Here is a 14,429-nt window from a genome sequence, read left to right on the forward strand (position 1 = left end):
AGTTGGGAACAGCATCAGGAACAAGAGTGGAATAAAGAGACCAGTTAGCAGGTAACTGTAGTAGCCCAGGTGAGTGTCACTTTTGGAAATTTATTTCATAATTATTGAGGCTTTTGATCACAAATTTGATTCTTGTGGGGGTTTTTTCTATATATATTTTAATTATATTTGTCAGAACATAATAATACATTTATACATATATAAAATCCAGAAAGATTTAGGTTTAAAGTTTTTTAAAAGCATTTTATTTATTCAAGGAATATGTATAGATAACATTGCATATTATATAAGTAATAATTTAAAATGAATACCCATATATCTATCATCAACTTAAAAATCAACAACAACAAAAAAGCAGAACATTACCTAAAACTTTGACATATCCTATGTGCCCTCCTGGTTCCCACATCTCTCTTTCCTCTTTATATAAATAAGATATTGTTAAGTTTTTAATGTTTTTGAACATTAAATAAATTTAATTGTACTGTATATATGTACTCTTCTACAAATTGCCTATTTTTTCCAACATTACACTTGACAAGTTACCTTAGTTCATTTAATTTAATTTAATTTCATTGTATGAATTTACCACAAGTTATCCATTTGCTACTGGCTGAGCTTTAGTGTCTTTCAGGTTTCTTATTCCTAGAAAAGTGCTGCTGTAGACATTCTGTTACACTTGTTAAAATGTATATTTGTTTTCTATTGCTGTGTAACAAGTTACCAAAAATGTAGCAGCTTAAACCAATACCATTTACTATCCCTAATTTTTTTCCCACTTGCCCCAGAACCACTTATTGAAGGGTTTCATGTATCTCCACAGATCTGCAGTGCTAACTCACGTTGTATATCAAATTTACATTCATAGTTAGGTCTGTTTCTAGGCTCTGTCTTCTCTCTCATTGCTGTTCTTTATCCCTGGCCTAATACCTAAACAATTTAATAATAAGGGTTGAGAGCTGGTAGGGCAAGTCTTCTACCTTATTCCTTTTCTTCAGGAGTATCTTTTCTTTTTTGCAATTTGCACTTTCATGTATTTTTTTTTAACCAGCTTAAGTGCCACAAAAAAAACCTTAATGGAATTTTGGTTGGTGCAGCATCAAGTCTGTATATCAATTTGAAGAGAACTGACATCTTTACCATATCCAGTTATACTGTCTTTGAAGACACTCTGTCTCTCCATTTATTTAGATCTTCAGCATCTTTCAATGAAGTTTTATAATTTTTTTCTTAAAGGATTTCATATCTTGCAACTTCCTCAGTACCTTGTTACATTTTTGGCCGGTGTGATAAGTGGCATATTTTTAAATTAGTTTTTCTAACTATATTTTTTGCTAGTATATAAAAATGTAGTTGTCTTTTCGTATATTGATCTTCTATTTAGCAACCTTGCTAAACTTTATTTTTAATAGTAATAATGGTCATATATAGGATTTGGGGGATTTTTCTATGTAGATAATCATGTCCTCAGAAAACTGCGGATGTTTTGTTACTTCCTTCTCAAGTCTTACCTTTTATTTCTCTTTTTCCTCCAGTGCTGGCCAGGACCTCTAGGGCAGCTGAGTAGATCCAGTGACAGAGGACATCCTTGTCTTTTTCGTGTTTATAAACTTCTGATGTTTCACCATTAAGGATGACGTTGTAGATTTTTTAGCCACCCTTTATCAGGTTAATGAAATTCTCTTCCATCCCATATTTGCTAAAAGTCTTGTTTATTTGATTTTTAATCATAAATGGGTGTTGAATTTAATGAACTGCTCTCTCTATTTGCTGAGGTGGTCGTATAATTGTTTTTTCTTTAATCTGATAACTTGGTGAATTACACAAATATATTTTCTAATGTTAAACCAAACAAGTTTATTTAGAGAAATTGTTGTGTTTATTTTTTTAGGCATTGTGGAATTTGGGCAGCCGCTAGCTTCAGCTCTCACTCAGCTTTCTGGGCCTTTGCTAGCTTTTGGTCCCCGAAGATTTCTCGTTCCTTCTTGCTGACTCAGTGGTATAGTTAACAAGATACATTTTTAGATGTATTTAACCCAGCCTCTTGGGAGTATTTACAGCAGAAAGGTTTTTGGAGTGTGAGGTTCACCAAATTATCAGAACTAGAATTCTACTTTCTTATATTTTTAGTGTAAAAGTTTTCATCAGTGTAAGATATGATCGCTTACCATCCATCATTTCTGTCTTCTCTTCTTGTGTCCGTGCACAGCCATTTCCCTCCCTGCTGAAAACAAGGAAGCAGAAAGAGCCTCACAGCAGGAGTTAAAAGGCACAAGTTCCAGTGCCAGCACCACCACTTAGCGAGATCTTGACCGAGCCACTTATTCCGAGTTTCATTCAATCATCTGCTAAGTGGAAACACTCAGGATTGAAGTGAGAACCACGCGAGTTTATAAATGTGAACACGCTGTTGTAAGGGGAAAGCCTGAAAAGTAATGATGTCAAGTGCATTGTCTGTTAGGAAAAAGGAACAGGATCAGGGAGTCTGGGGAAGGGAGAAGGTTGATTAGTAGAATGGAGGAATTCTTTGTAGGGTGGTGAAACTATTCAGTATGATCCTGTAATGATAGCTACATGACACTATGCATGTGTTAACCACAAAGAATAAACCTTTGTTTTATGTATGCAATTTTTTTAAAAAAACATATCTTTATTGATTTCAGAGAGAGGAAAGGAGAGGGAGAGAGAGATAGAAGCACCAATGATGAGAGAGTCATTGACCAGCTGCCTCCTGCACACCCCCAACTGGGGATCGAGCCCGCAACCCGGGCATGTGCCCTGACCCGGAATCGAACTCCGATCTCCTGGGTCCTAGGTCGATGCTCAACCGCTGAGCCACGCCCAGCCAGGCAAATTTTTAAAAAATAATTAAGGGGAAGTGAGGAATTCCAGGATGGAATGCAGCTGTAACGAATGTAACTGTATTACAAATGTATGCAATAACCTCACTGAAAGGGGCCAGGGAAAAGGTGCTGACCTAAGTAACTGAAAATAAAACTATAAGACTAAAGACAGTAAGAACCGCGTATGCACTGTACTCTGGTTGATAGTTTCCCACAGAGGTGTGGGTTAACAATTCTGAAACCACTGTACCTGTGTTCTGGAATTGAATAGTGAATACCTGGTTGGTGGATGATGGGAACCAGGTTTTTCACTTTTGGAGGGAGAGGTGATAGACAAGCAAGAGGTAATGGCTAGAACATTAGTATGAACTATAGTTTAGCTTAGTTTAGATACAGATGATACATAGAGAAACATTTATAGATAAAGGTATGTGTATATACTTGATTTAGTATACACATATACTCCCTTGCTTTGTCAGTTGAGAGGACCTACGAACAACCTGGTAGCAGGGAGCACACCCAGTACCCAGAGCAGTCTTCGATAAAAGGAACAAATGCTCCTTGGAGAAACAGTTCATTCTAAGACTGGGTCAAGGCACATATGAGGCTGCAATGTCTTGTAGTGCCAGAAAGTAAAGAAGTGCTAAAAAACAAAAAACACAGTGATGGGAGTGTGTCAGAAGGATACAGAAGCCAACAGAAATAAATAAAGTAGGATTAAGAAACAAAATAAATAAAGTAGTATTGGGTTATAATCCAAAGTTTAAAATAATTACCTATGAGTCCACACTGATATAAACAAATGACTGAATAAATAAATAAATGGGAGAGAAGAGAGAAATCTCCCATGGAAAAGAATTCCAAATAATTTATGTAGCTACTCTCGCCTTAAAGAGGTAGAGCATAACTCACCACTCCTGAGGCGTGGACTGCGCATAGCCATTTCCTTCCAAGGAACATGGTGTGGAAAGGTGGGGAAACGACTTCACAGTGGAGAAACCTGTCAGTCACCGCCTCAGCCAGCTGATCACGGTTAACATCCACGGTAATAAATTATGTTCATATCAGGTACCCTTGATATGATGTGATAAGAATGGCAGTTTACCTCTGTGGTTTTCTTCCCTAAAACCCATAACCCCAGTCTAATCGTGAGAAAAACACCTGATGAATACTTATGGAGGAGCATTCTACCAGATACCGGATCAGTACTCCTCCAAACTCACTGTCAAGGTCGTGGAAAACAAAGGCAGTCTGAGAAACTGTTAGCGCCAGAGGAGCCTAAGGAAGCCTGGTGTCTAACGTGCCCGGGTGGAGCCCTGGAGTAGGAAAAGCACATCAGGTGAAAATGAAGGAAGTGTGAATAAAGTATGGACTTAAGTTTATAATAATGTATTAATAGTGGCTTAATTAATTATAAGTACACTAATGTGAGATTTTAATAGGGGAATTCTGTACAATGCAACTTTTCTATGAACCTAAAACTTCTAAAATTGAAAGCGTACTTTAAAAATACAACACAGCCCGACCGGCGTGGCTCAGTGGTTGAGTGTCAGCCTATGAACCAGGGGGTCACGATTCAATTCCTGGTCAGGGCACATGCCTGGGTCTCAGGCTCGGTCCCAGCAGGGGGTGTGCAGGAGGCAGCCAGTCGATTCTCTCTCATCATTGACGTTTCTCTCTCTCTCCCTCGCTTCCTTCCTCTCCCTGAAGTCAATAAAAACAAAACAATAAATAAATAAAATAAAAAACATAAATATGGAAGACACAGCAGTATAGAGACAGCATAGCTTTAATGATTAAGAAAATGAACTCAGCAGCGTATTGGGTCCAGATCTCAGCCTCACTGTATTTACTAGCTGTGTGAACCTGGTTATCCTAAGTAACTACAATTACTTAATCTCTCTGTGCCTCAGTGTACTTGTCCGTTAAATGGGTTCATGGTAGGATTAAATGAGTCACTGTATGTAAAGCACCCAGAGTGTGCCTGGCACCCAGCACGATATAATTCTTTGATTCTATTTATCATCACTACTCTGCGTTGTTCTTTAGTTTTGAGGATCTCATGATATTAGCTGAATTTCACTGAATCTCTCTTCTTCGGCGTACTAGTTTTTTAGCTTGGCACTCCAACAAAACACTATCCATAGGACTTTGCTCATAAGGGGGAAGTCATTAAGATGATCAAGATCCAAGGGAAAGCAGGACCAGACCTGGAGGATTCCCAGTGCTAGTTTCATGCTGCGGGACTAAGTAAATGCAGAAGCCAGAAAGCCTGACAGGATCTACTTTTTATGGGCATAGGCGTGCCAGTTGACTTTATTTGGTTTTCAGGGGATTCCTTACTGAAACATCTGCTTCCCTTGTTAAACCGATGTTCCTTTAGGCCAGAGCACTGCCTCCGCTGCAAACCCCTCAGATTTAGGATTCAGCTTCTAAAACTTTGGTGATACTTGAAATAAAATGAAATGTATTACAGAAACGTATTTTAGGCCTTCTACCTCTCTACCTAAAATACAGACCACCTCCTTAGAAAACTCTTGATAGATCAGCAGCACAGGTAGAAGGGTACCCTGAGTAGGATGTAGGGTTTGGAGTAGGGAAGCCTGCTTGGCGTGTGGCTCTTGTATGAGTGTGATCGAGGCAACTCACGTAACCTCTTTGAGTCTCATCTCTTTCACCTCTAAAATGGTGATAATAAAAATGCCTGTCTTGCCTTCCTCCCTCGATTATAGGATTGTGGTAAGGTTTAGATAATCAGCTTTTTGTAAGTTGTAAAATCTATACAAATATTATTGTTACAGTAATTCTCAGGTTTTCAATCAGAATAAAACTGTAATGGGACTTTATAGTCATAGTAAGTGTTGTGGCTATCTGCATACCTTTATTGGTTATGTAATAAGGTGAAATAATTTTGAATTTAAAATGCTTTTTTTTTTTAAATCTTCACCTGAGGATGTTTTTTTCATTGCTTTTCAGAGAGAGTGGAAGGGAGGGAGAGAGAGGAACATCGATGTGAGAGAGACACATCGATTGGTTGCCTCCCGCACACGCCCCAACCAGGGCTGGGGATCGAGCCTGCAACCCAGGGTAGGTGCCCTTGGCAGGAATCGAACCCAGGACCCTTCAATCTGCAGGCCGACGCTCTAACCACTGAGCAAAACTGTCTAGGGCTAAAATGCTTTTGTTGCTATATTTTTTCATAGAACTTTAGTTTTTATGATTTTTTCTTTGGTGTAACAAAGGAAGGCATTGTTTTAATCCAGAATTGTCTCTTGGGGGGGGGGGAGTTGCAATTTGAGGAAATGGTTTCCAAACTCTTCACTGAAATTAGCTATATAGAGAGCACAAAAGTATATCCCTGTGATTTGGCCAGTTGTCTCCTTCAGACACAGACCCTGCTGTTCTGGTATGGGGCTGACCAGCAGAGGGTGCAAGAGCTTTCCCAGGAGTTAGGCTGGGCAGACCTGACCGGTGCCATCTGTGTTTACTGCCTGATGATTATCAAGTGCTATAAATGAAAAGGTTCTGGCACATCAGAAACAGTTACCAAATGGAAAGAGAGAGCAGTCAAAATGTCACGCAGCAATGTAACAAGTAGCAAGTACCTGCCATAGTTGGTGAATAGGAAGTGTCTGGCTAACTGGAATTTTACATTCTAGTAGGGATTATTCGTCTGTTTTCTACCTCCTCCTGCTACTCTTTGCCGTTTCTAATAATTTCTTTCTCTTTCAGGGCTCTTTGCCATACCTGCTCAGCATCTGCAATTGTCTTCCTTACCTGGTCTGACAAATTGGGGTCTTTTAAAAGTAGCCTTTCTCTGGACTTCTTTGGCCCTACGATATTTGAGTCTTGAATCCAGCCATCCACAGCACCCTGTCTGGGTCCCATTAACCAGGCTCTTACAGATTCCATGCCCCCTTCCTTCCATGTAAATGGGTGACCACCAGTAAAATTTGGAAACCTTTCTAGTGTTAGTGTTACTGTTACTACTGCCTGTATCATCTTTTTTCTTTCTTCCCAAGCATGAATATTATATAGAATTGTATACTTAGTGATTTAAAAAATATTTATATATTTTATGATTACCAAGGTAGTTTGAGTTTACTTAAAAAGAAAAAGTACATTTCAAGATATATTAAGAAGAAAATATAAGGCTCTCCTTGAGCCTTTCAATGAAAGAAAACTATTATAAATTCTTCTAGATTTTTTATATGCATATGTATACTTGTTGTTATATGTTATTTTTTAAAGTTAGTTTCTATTTGCTTGTTTTTCTTTTCTTTATTTTTTCTATATGTTAATTTTAAAAAATAAGATCATACTAGAGGTATTCTTTTGAACCTGACTTTTTTGCCCACCTAGTAAATAATGGACTTCTTTACATATCAACAAATTTAGGTTTGAGCAACATTTTAAGCAGCTACGTAATCTTCTTTATACAATAATTTAGCCAATCCTCTAAAGATAAGTATTTAGATTGTTTGGAGTTTTCATTATAATGTACAAAAAATGCCATGATAAATCCTTAAAATCTTTCTGAATATATTCTTAGGATATATTTGTATAAATGGAATTTTCCATAAAACTCTTTAAAAATTTCTGTATGTATTGCCCCAGTTTCCTCAGGAAAGGCCTTTCAGTGCTGTCTCCCGGACAGTGTGTGGGGATGCTTGTTCCTGCACACCACTGACCATGACATTTCACCGTTACCAAAATGATAGTAAGCCATTGCAGCCATTTTTTAAAAAGGTGGACTTTCCACTCTCTACGTCACTCCAGAAAATTAATCTAAAGCAGCGGTTCTCAAGCTTTTTGTTCTCAGGACCCCTAGACACTCTGACAAATTATAGAGGCTCGCCCAACAGTTTTGTTTGTGTAGATCATAGTTACGCAGGAGAAAGGATTTTAACATTTATTTATTTATTGTTATTTAAAAATAATAATAAACCCATGGCATGTTAGCATCAATAACATTTTTATTTAAAAAAATATTTTCCAAAAAAAAAATTAGTCAAAGAGTGGCATAGTTTTACATTTTTGCAAACCTCTTAATGTCTGGCCTAAGAGAAGATGACTGGATTCTTATATTTGCTTCTGCTAAGTCTGTTATGATATGTTGTTCTGATTGATGTGTTTGAAGAAAATGTAATCTCACACAGATGTCTAAGTAGTTAGAAAGGGGAGGAATAATTTAATAGTCTTTTCAGATGAGTGTGAATGTTCTCCTTTGTCACTACACCAAATCCAGTAAGGGGCAGTTTCTTAAAGGTCAACTGCAATATACTATTTGAAATGATGTGGGCGAACTTTTCATACTCTGTTGCATTAAAATCCATTGGTCTGTTTTGCACTTTGAACGGATCTTTAACCCATGCATAATTTTGTGATACCATGTGTTGGTCATCTGGAAAATACTGGTGCCCTGAATTGTACAGGTCTTCCTAATGTTGACGCATTTCATTATACAATATTACAAATACCTGGCCCTGGCTGGTGTGGATTAGTTGGTCGGGCATCATCCTCTGCACAGAAAGGTTGTTGATTTGATTCCTGTCTGGATTGCAGGCTCGATCCTGGCTAGAGAGCATGCAGGAGGCAGCCAATGGATGTTAACTAAGACCCCATGCTTCTCAGGGGGAACCCCCACAGGTGAGTTATCCCTCTGGAACTTCAGCGGCCATGGGAAGGAGGCCAGCCCTTTTTGCATCTCCTCCCTTCTTATTGGTCTCAATGTGGCTTCTGTAAATCCTTGGTTATGAGTTCTCTTCAGCTGCCTTCAGTTGGTTATACAGGATGATTGTTCTACAGTTTAGTTGTAATTCCAGTTTGGTCCTGGGAGAAGGTGACTGTACCTTCCACCCACTCCCCTGCCGTCTTGGATCCCTCGTAGTATATTGTGATGTCTGGAAGGGCAGACACTCCCCCACCCCCCTTAACCCCATCTCGCCACAACCAACATCACTCATTTCCCTTCAGTATTTTCCTGGCGCTTCCTTCATGTTTATTCTTCCAGAAGAACTTTTAAATTATTTGTTCAAGTTCTCCAAAAACATTTTTTTTGAATTTTGATTGGAACTAGTTTCATTTTATAGATGATTTTGGCAAGAATTTTACATTTTTACAATATTGAATCTTCAACTCCTGAAACCCATGTACTGTCTTCCTATTTATTAAAATGATCTTCCATGCCCCTCTGTAGAGTTGTGTAGCTTTCTTTATATCAGTCCTGTACATTTCTACCTATGTTTATTCCTAGATAGTTTACATTATTTTTTGTTGCAGTCATAAGAGGGATCTTTCCCCCTATATATTTTCTATTTTTGCTATCCATATATATTTTTTAAAACTTTAAATAAATAAATAAAACACATCTAGTTCATATTTCCAGATAGTTTTGGCTCCTTAAGAAAGAATAAGCGAAAAGGGAACTATCATTTGTGGTAGCACAGTTTGTACTGTGTGAACTTGATTTATGAGATTTGACTGTTTAAGGAAACAGAACATACCAGAGCTATATCTCCATGAATATGATATGTCCAAGCTGGTTATGTTGGGAGTCTATACATTTACGGCAACAAGAACAACAACCTACTCTAAAAACAACAAAGGGTCTATATCTTAAAGTTTGCCACCACTGAGGATATTAAAAAGAATCAATAAGCTTGCTATGAGGACATTATCTGAAAATGGAATTTCAAAGATGTTTTACTATTATTAGAGTAAGTAGTAATCTCTGAAGGTGACTTATTTGAAAGGACTACACTTATTTTGATGTACAGATCTAGTTTTTTAGTTAAACAGCATTGTTTTATAGACATACCTTATGTTATCAGGTGGCAAAGAGATGGCTGATAGGTATTATGGGGAGAGGGAGGGGTTAAAAGAATCATTTAATCAGATTGTTTTTGTGTTAAATAAGATTCACGTTGCCCCAGGCAGTGTTTCAGCTATTTGGGAAAATGGAATTTGCCAGTTTTCTAAGGCCGTTTAAAATAAACAAATTTCTTTTTATTCACATTATGGATTTTTTAAAAATGTGTGGACTAGCCTGGTATTTTAATCACCATTGGAAATGTTCCTCTAGAAATGTGGTTCTAAGCGCTTCACAACTGACTTACAAATGATTTTAGAAATAAGATTTTTTATAGATTGAAGATTACTAAGGTTTCTCTGCATGATATAGTCCTTGGAGATTAAGAACATAACTAATATTCTCAATTATTCTTAAGCAACTTGCTGCAGCATTATTATACATGAGCTTTGTAAGAAAACATTCTTAATGTTGTCGTAAGAAACATCCAGACCTACAGAGAATTCTTATAGGTTTATTTGAGCCCAAACTGATGACAACTGCTGGGAAGCAAGATCTTGAAAAAGGGAATTCTATGGAAAATACCCTCACAGGGCGACCTGATAATAAATTCCTAACTGGGCAGCCATAGTGTGTAGTCATGCCCCGGGCCTGTAACTTCTTTAGTGAAAGGTCTTAAGCCAGCAGTGCCCATTGTTCTTGTGCATCTAGGTTAATACACCTTTGAAATACCAGAAGTAATTCTCCTCCATGGAGGTATTAACCCTCAAGAGAGCACAGAATCTTGTTAAGTATCCTGTAATCCAATCCAGCCTTGATGCCCCCACCCCCACCCCACCATCACCCCCACCCCTGGATATATGTCATCAGTTTTGCTCAAATAAACTCATAAAAATTCTCTACAGTTTGGACTTTCTTATGTCAACGCCCCTAATCCACAGACTTTCACCTCTTTGGGAAGCTGGGACTGCTTAGGGCTGTTTAACTGAGAAGCATATGGAAGGTTTGATCGTGTGGTACTCGTGAAGCCCCCTGGAAGTTGTAAGAAAGCCAGACTAATGATAACAGTAATATGAACTATAATTTATTGAGCACTTACCGTGCACCCAGCACTATGCTACAAATATGCTACATAGATCACCTCCTGTAACCTTCCTATATTTTGAAATAATCTTATTAGCCACATTTTTATTGAGGAAATTGAGGTTAACAAAGTTAAGTATCATATCAGAGGTTATGTGGTAACAAGAAGCAAAGCCTGGATTCAACTTAGTCCAAACCCTTCACCTCTTCACCTGAAATTGCTTTTGAAGGAGAATTGAGGCAATTCTCCCCTTTTTGGGGTGTTTCTGCTACTAAGAGGAGTAAGAGTAGAATGTTCTGGAACAGAATCTTCTAATATTGTATTTCTCAATGTTGAAAAATGTGTAAACATGCATTTAAAGGGGAAAAGAAAATTCTCAGACCCCTGGGGCGACTTAAAATATTTTAGTACATTGTTACATAAATTGAGGTATAAGCTTCTTGTGCACAGAGCTCTTACTCAACTACAAAATGAAAATAAGTAGAGAGATACAACCACAAAGCCAATAAAATTCAAATTAACAGTATTACAGTGTGACCACTGATGTTTTACCAAAACTCAATTGCAGCGCTCATTATAAACAAGGTACTGTTTATAATGACCAGCACCACACTGGTTCTTTGGACTTCAGCCCATCCGTACTGCACTGTGTTCTGTGTGTCTTCTCAATTCCCACACCACTTTTCTCTATTCAGAACGCTGCAGAATCTTTTACAGAGTGCCGTATACTCAGATGCATCTTTTCCATATTATCCTGTGCTGTTATACCCTTTGCATAACTAAATCCCACATTCTTTTTAAATTACGAAAATTTCACTTTTGTTTGGAAATGAAATTTGGACACTCTTTTCCCCTAATGTTATATTTCAAAGTTTTACATCTAATGTCCATTATGACTTGAATTTTTAGTAATATTCCATTTTGTGCTAGGGCAGCCTTATTGATACCTTAGTGCAAACATGACTGGGTAGATCCTAAAAAAAGTACAAATATCTCCTTTCACCTAGTGTACTAAGGGTCCTTTGCAATGAATCAGAAAGCAGAAGTTCCACTAAGGACAGAAGCCCATTAATCTCATCAATGTGAATTTTTCCTGGAATTTGTAAGGACTGATTACACACAAAGTATGAATGCAACTTAACATCCTTCGTCAGCCCACCAAATCTGATTAGTGCCTTCAGAAGTTTCTATAGGACACACATGTGAAATGCCAGGTTGATGAGCTAAAATAGATTTCATTCTAATCCAGCATAATGTTTTTGGAGACAACTTCCAGAGTAATTAGAATAGTATACCCTTCAGATATTTTGGATTAAGGCAAGTTTGAGATGGGTTTACGTGAAATCCCTCAAAGACATAACTTGTGAGCCTGGCCGGCATGGCTCAGCGGTTGAGAATTGACCTATGATCCAGGAGGTCGCGGTTGGACTCCCAGTCAGGGCACATGCCCGGGTTTTGGACTCGATCCCCAGTAGGGGGCGTGCAGGAGGCAGCCCATCTCCCTTTCTCTCTCTGAAATCAATAAAGACATATTTTTTTTAAAAAAGACATAACTTGTGAGTCCCAGTAGCACTCTTTTTGTGTGCCTGAGTACAGGGGATGGCTGCCTTTAAGGGTGGTCACGGAGTGCAAACAGTGGACATGAGATTCCCATTTTGAAGCTACAGAGTGACTGACGTCATAGTGCGATCAAAGTGCTCTGTAAATACTTAACTGTAATTGTTGTTGTTCTGTTGTTGCTAATAACCTTATTTATACCAACAAATTATAATCATCCAAAGAAAGATTAAAACAAGATGTTCGAGTTGCCTGAACTGTTTGCCTCACTGACATTTCCAGGGTTAATTGAAGCTTCAGTTTTCACCGCAGTGCATTTGATACCTGAGTGTTTCTTACCTGTTGGTTTTCGCTATCCACACAATAGCACTTTAATTTGCTCTCATTAATGCTAGCCTCTCAGGTTAGTGCAGCTTTATCAAGATGATGCTTGTTGCTCTGAATGAAAACTTTGTACCAGCTTCCCCGCTGAGAAGCCAAGCTAAGCAGTTACAAAGGTAAAAACATAAATGTCTCACTAATTTGTTTAGCTAAAAGATGCTCAGAACCCAGGAAATATCGAAGAGGAGTTAACTTTTAAATAGAGGGCAGGCATTTAGTGTATGTTTTACGGCAGTTTCTTCCCCTGAGATTTCAGTGAGCAGGACAACTGGGAATCCTTGTGGAGCCTTACAGATAGTTTTCGCTCAGCTAAGTGCTCCAAGGATAATTGTTATAGGTTCACACAACCAGCAGTACTATTTGCTCTAGTTCTTTGGTGCTCTGCTAATAGTATGGAGAGGTGAAAATGCAGTCTTAGCATCAAGCTTTAGTAGCAAGGGAAATAAGTCTTTCTTTGCCTCTGCTCTTCAGCTGTGTAAAAGTAGACCGTTGAAAAGAACTGGGTGTTAAAATGGTACATTGTTTATGTGAGGCAAGAGTGCTTTGCTCGTATATTGAGATTTGAGTACCGGAAAAAATAACTGCTCTTCTGCATCTGGGTAGGGACTGGTGTCTCGCAGTGGCGTTACTTGCTATTTGTTTAAGGCCCAAGAGAGGAAACAGAATTGAGAGAGATGAAGGGAGAGAAGGGATTCTGGCCTCGTTAAGTCAGTTACAACAAATTAGCACCCCCAGTACAGACTGGGGAGTCAGTACTGTGATCCTTCTTGTGTGTGTAGGATACAAAAGTGGAAGGCAAATGGGTGAATGTATGTATGTGAATAACAAAAATGTTTTTAAAAAAACAAAGTAGAGTGTGGGCTCTCCAGTTAAACTGCTTGGATTCAAATTGAAGCCCCATCAGTTACTGGATGGGTGACTTTACCATGTTACTTCATCCCATATGGGGTTTTTCTCTGTAATATAGGTATAAAAATAGTACCCCTTGATCGGGAAATAGAAGTTAAATAAGATAATACATGTAAAGTGCTTAGAACAGGCCTTACATGGTAAACAGTTAATTTTTTTTAATTCTGATTTCCATGAAAAATAAATTGGAATTGGTGCTTTATATCCTCAAAGAAATTTTTCAATTTGCAAAATATAGTATGGAGTATTTTCTTTAACTAAAATCATGCTTTTTATTTAAAAAGTACTTAAAACTGTTACTCTACAAAAATAAAATTTGCAATTATTTAAGAAATGCTTTCATGTTTATAACATGAAATATCCATATATATATATATATATATATTTTTTCCCCCTATAGTGGTAGAATATGTTGTAGTTTGTTGGTATAGTAAGGCAGATGTGTACATCATTGTGGAAAAGGCTCCATTTTAGTGGAAAGCAAAGCATCTAGCCCAAATTTGGAGCTAGGGCAGAGATCTCTTCCCCACAAGTCATCCTTCTATATACCAAGGCTGTTCTTTTGCTACCAGCACAATGTGGTGGTAGTGGTGGGCCCAGAAAACTGCTAAGTACTCAAGCCATCTTCTCCTTGGTGTGTCATACTATATGCAAACCCCAAGTCATTTTATACATTTGTTCTTTTCCTTGCATTACTAAAATAGGCACACATACTTACCTATACCTAGAGCTGGCAGAAAGCCTATCAGCTCTTCATGGCATACCTCTGTATACTTGATAGCGTAATAAATGCTATTTATAATGAAATTCTGTCACTTCCGTACTCCTGAGAGCTTCAGTTCTT

The 14,429-nt window shown here is 38.0% G+C and overlaps 1 protein-coding gene across 1 annotated transcript in view; it reads left to right on the forward strand.

Annotated features, from left to right (window-relative positions):
• Positions 1-14,429, forward strand: part of METTL8 (methyltransferase 8, tRNA N3-cytidine) — a 56,783-nt gene that overhangs the window by 4,478 nt on the left and 37,876 nt on the right. Inside the window, exon 2 of the mRNA XM_087819779.1 lies at positions 8,409-8,492. The gene's annotated coding sequence lies outside the window, so the exon portion shown is untranslated. The remainder of the gene's footprint in view (positions 1-8,408; positions 8,493-14,429) is intronic.

The sequence above is a fragment of the Miniopterus natalensis genome, chromosome 8 (assembly GCF_054644295.1).
Source record: "Miniopterus natalensis isolate mMinNat1 chromosome 8, mMinNat1.hap1, whole genome shotgun sequence".
NCBI lineage: Eukaryota > Metazoa > Chordata > Mammalia > Chiroptera > Miniopteridae > Miniopterus > Miniopterus natalensis.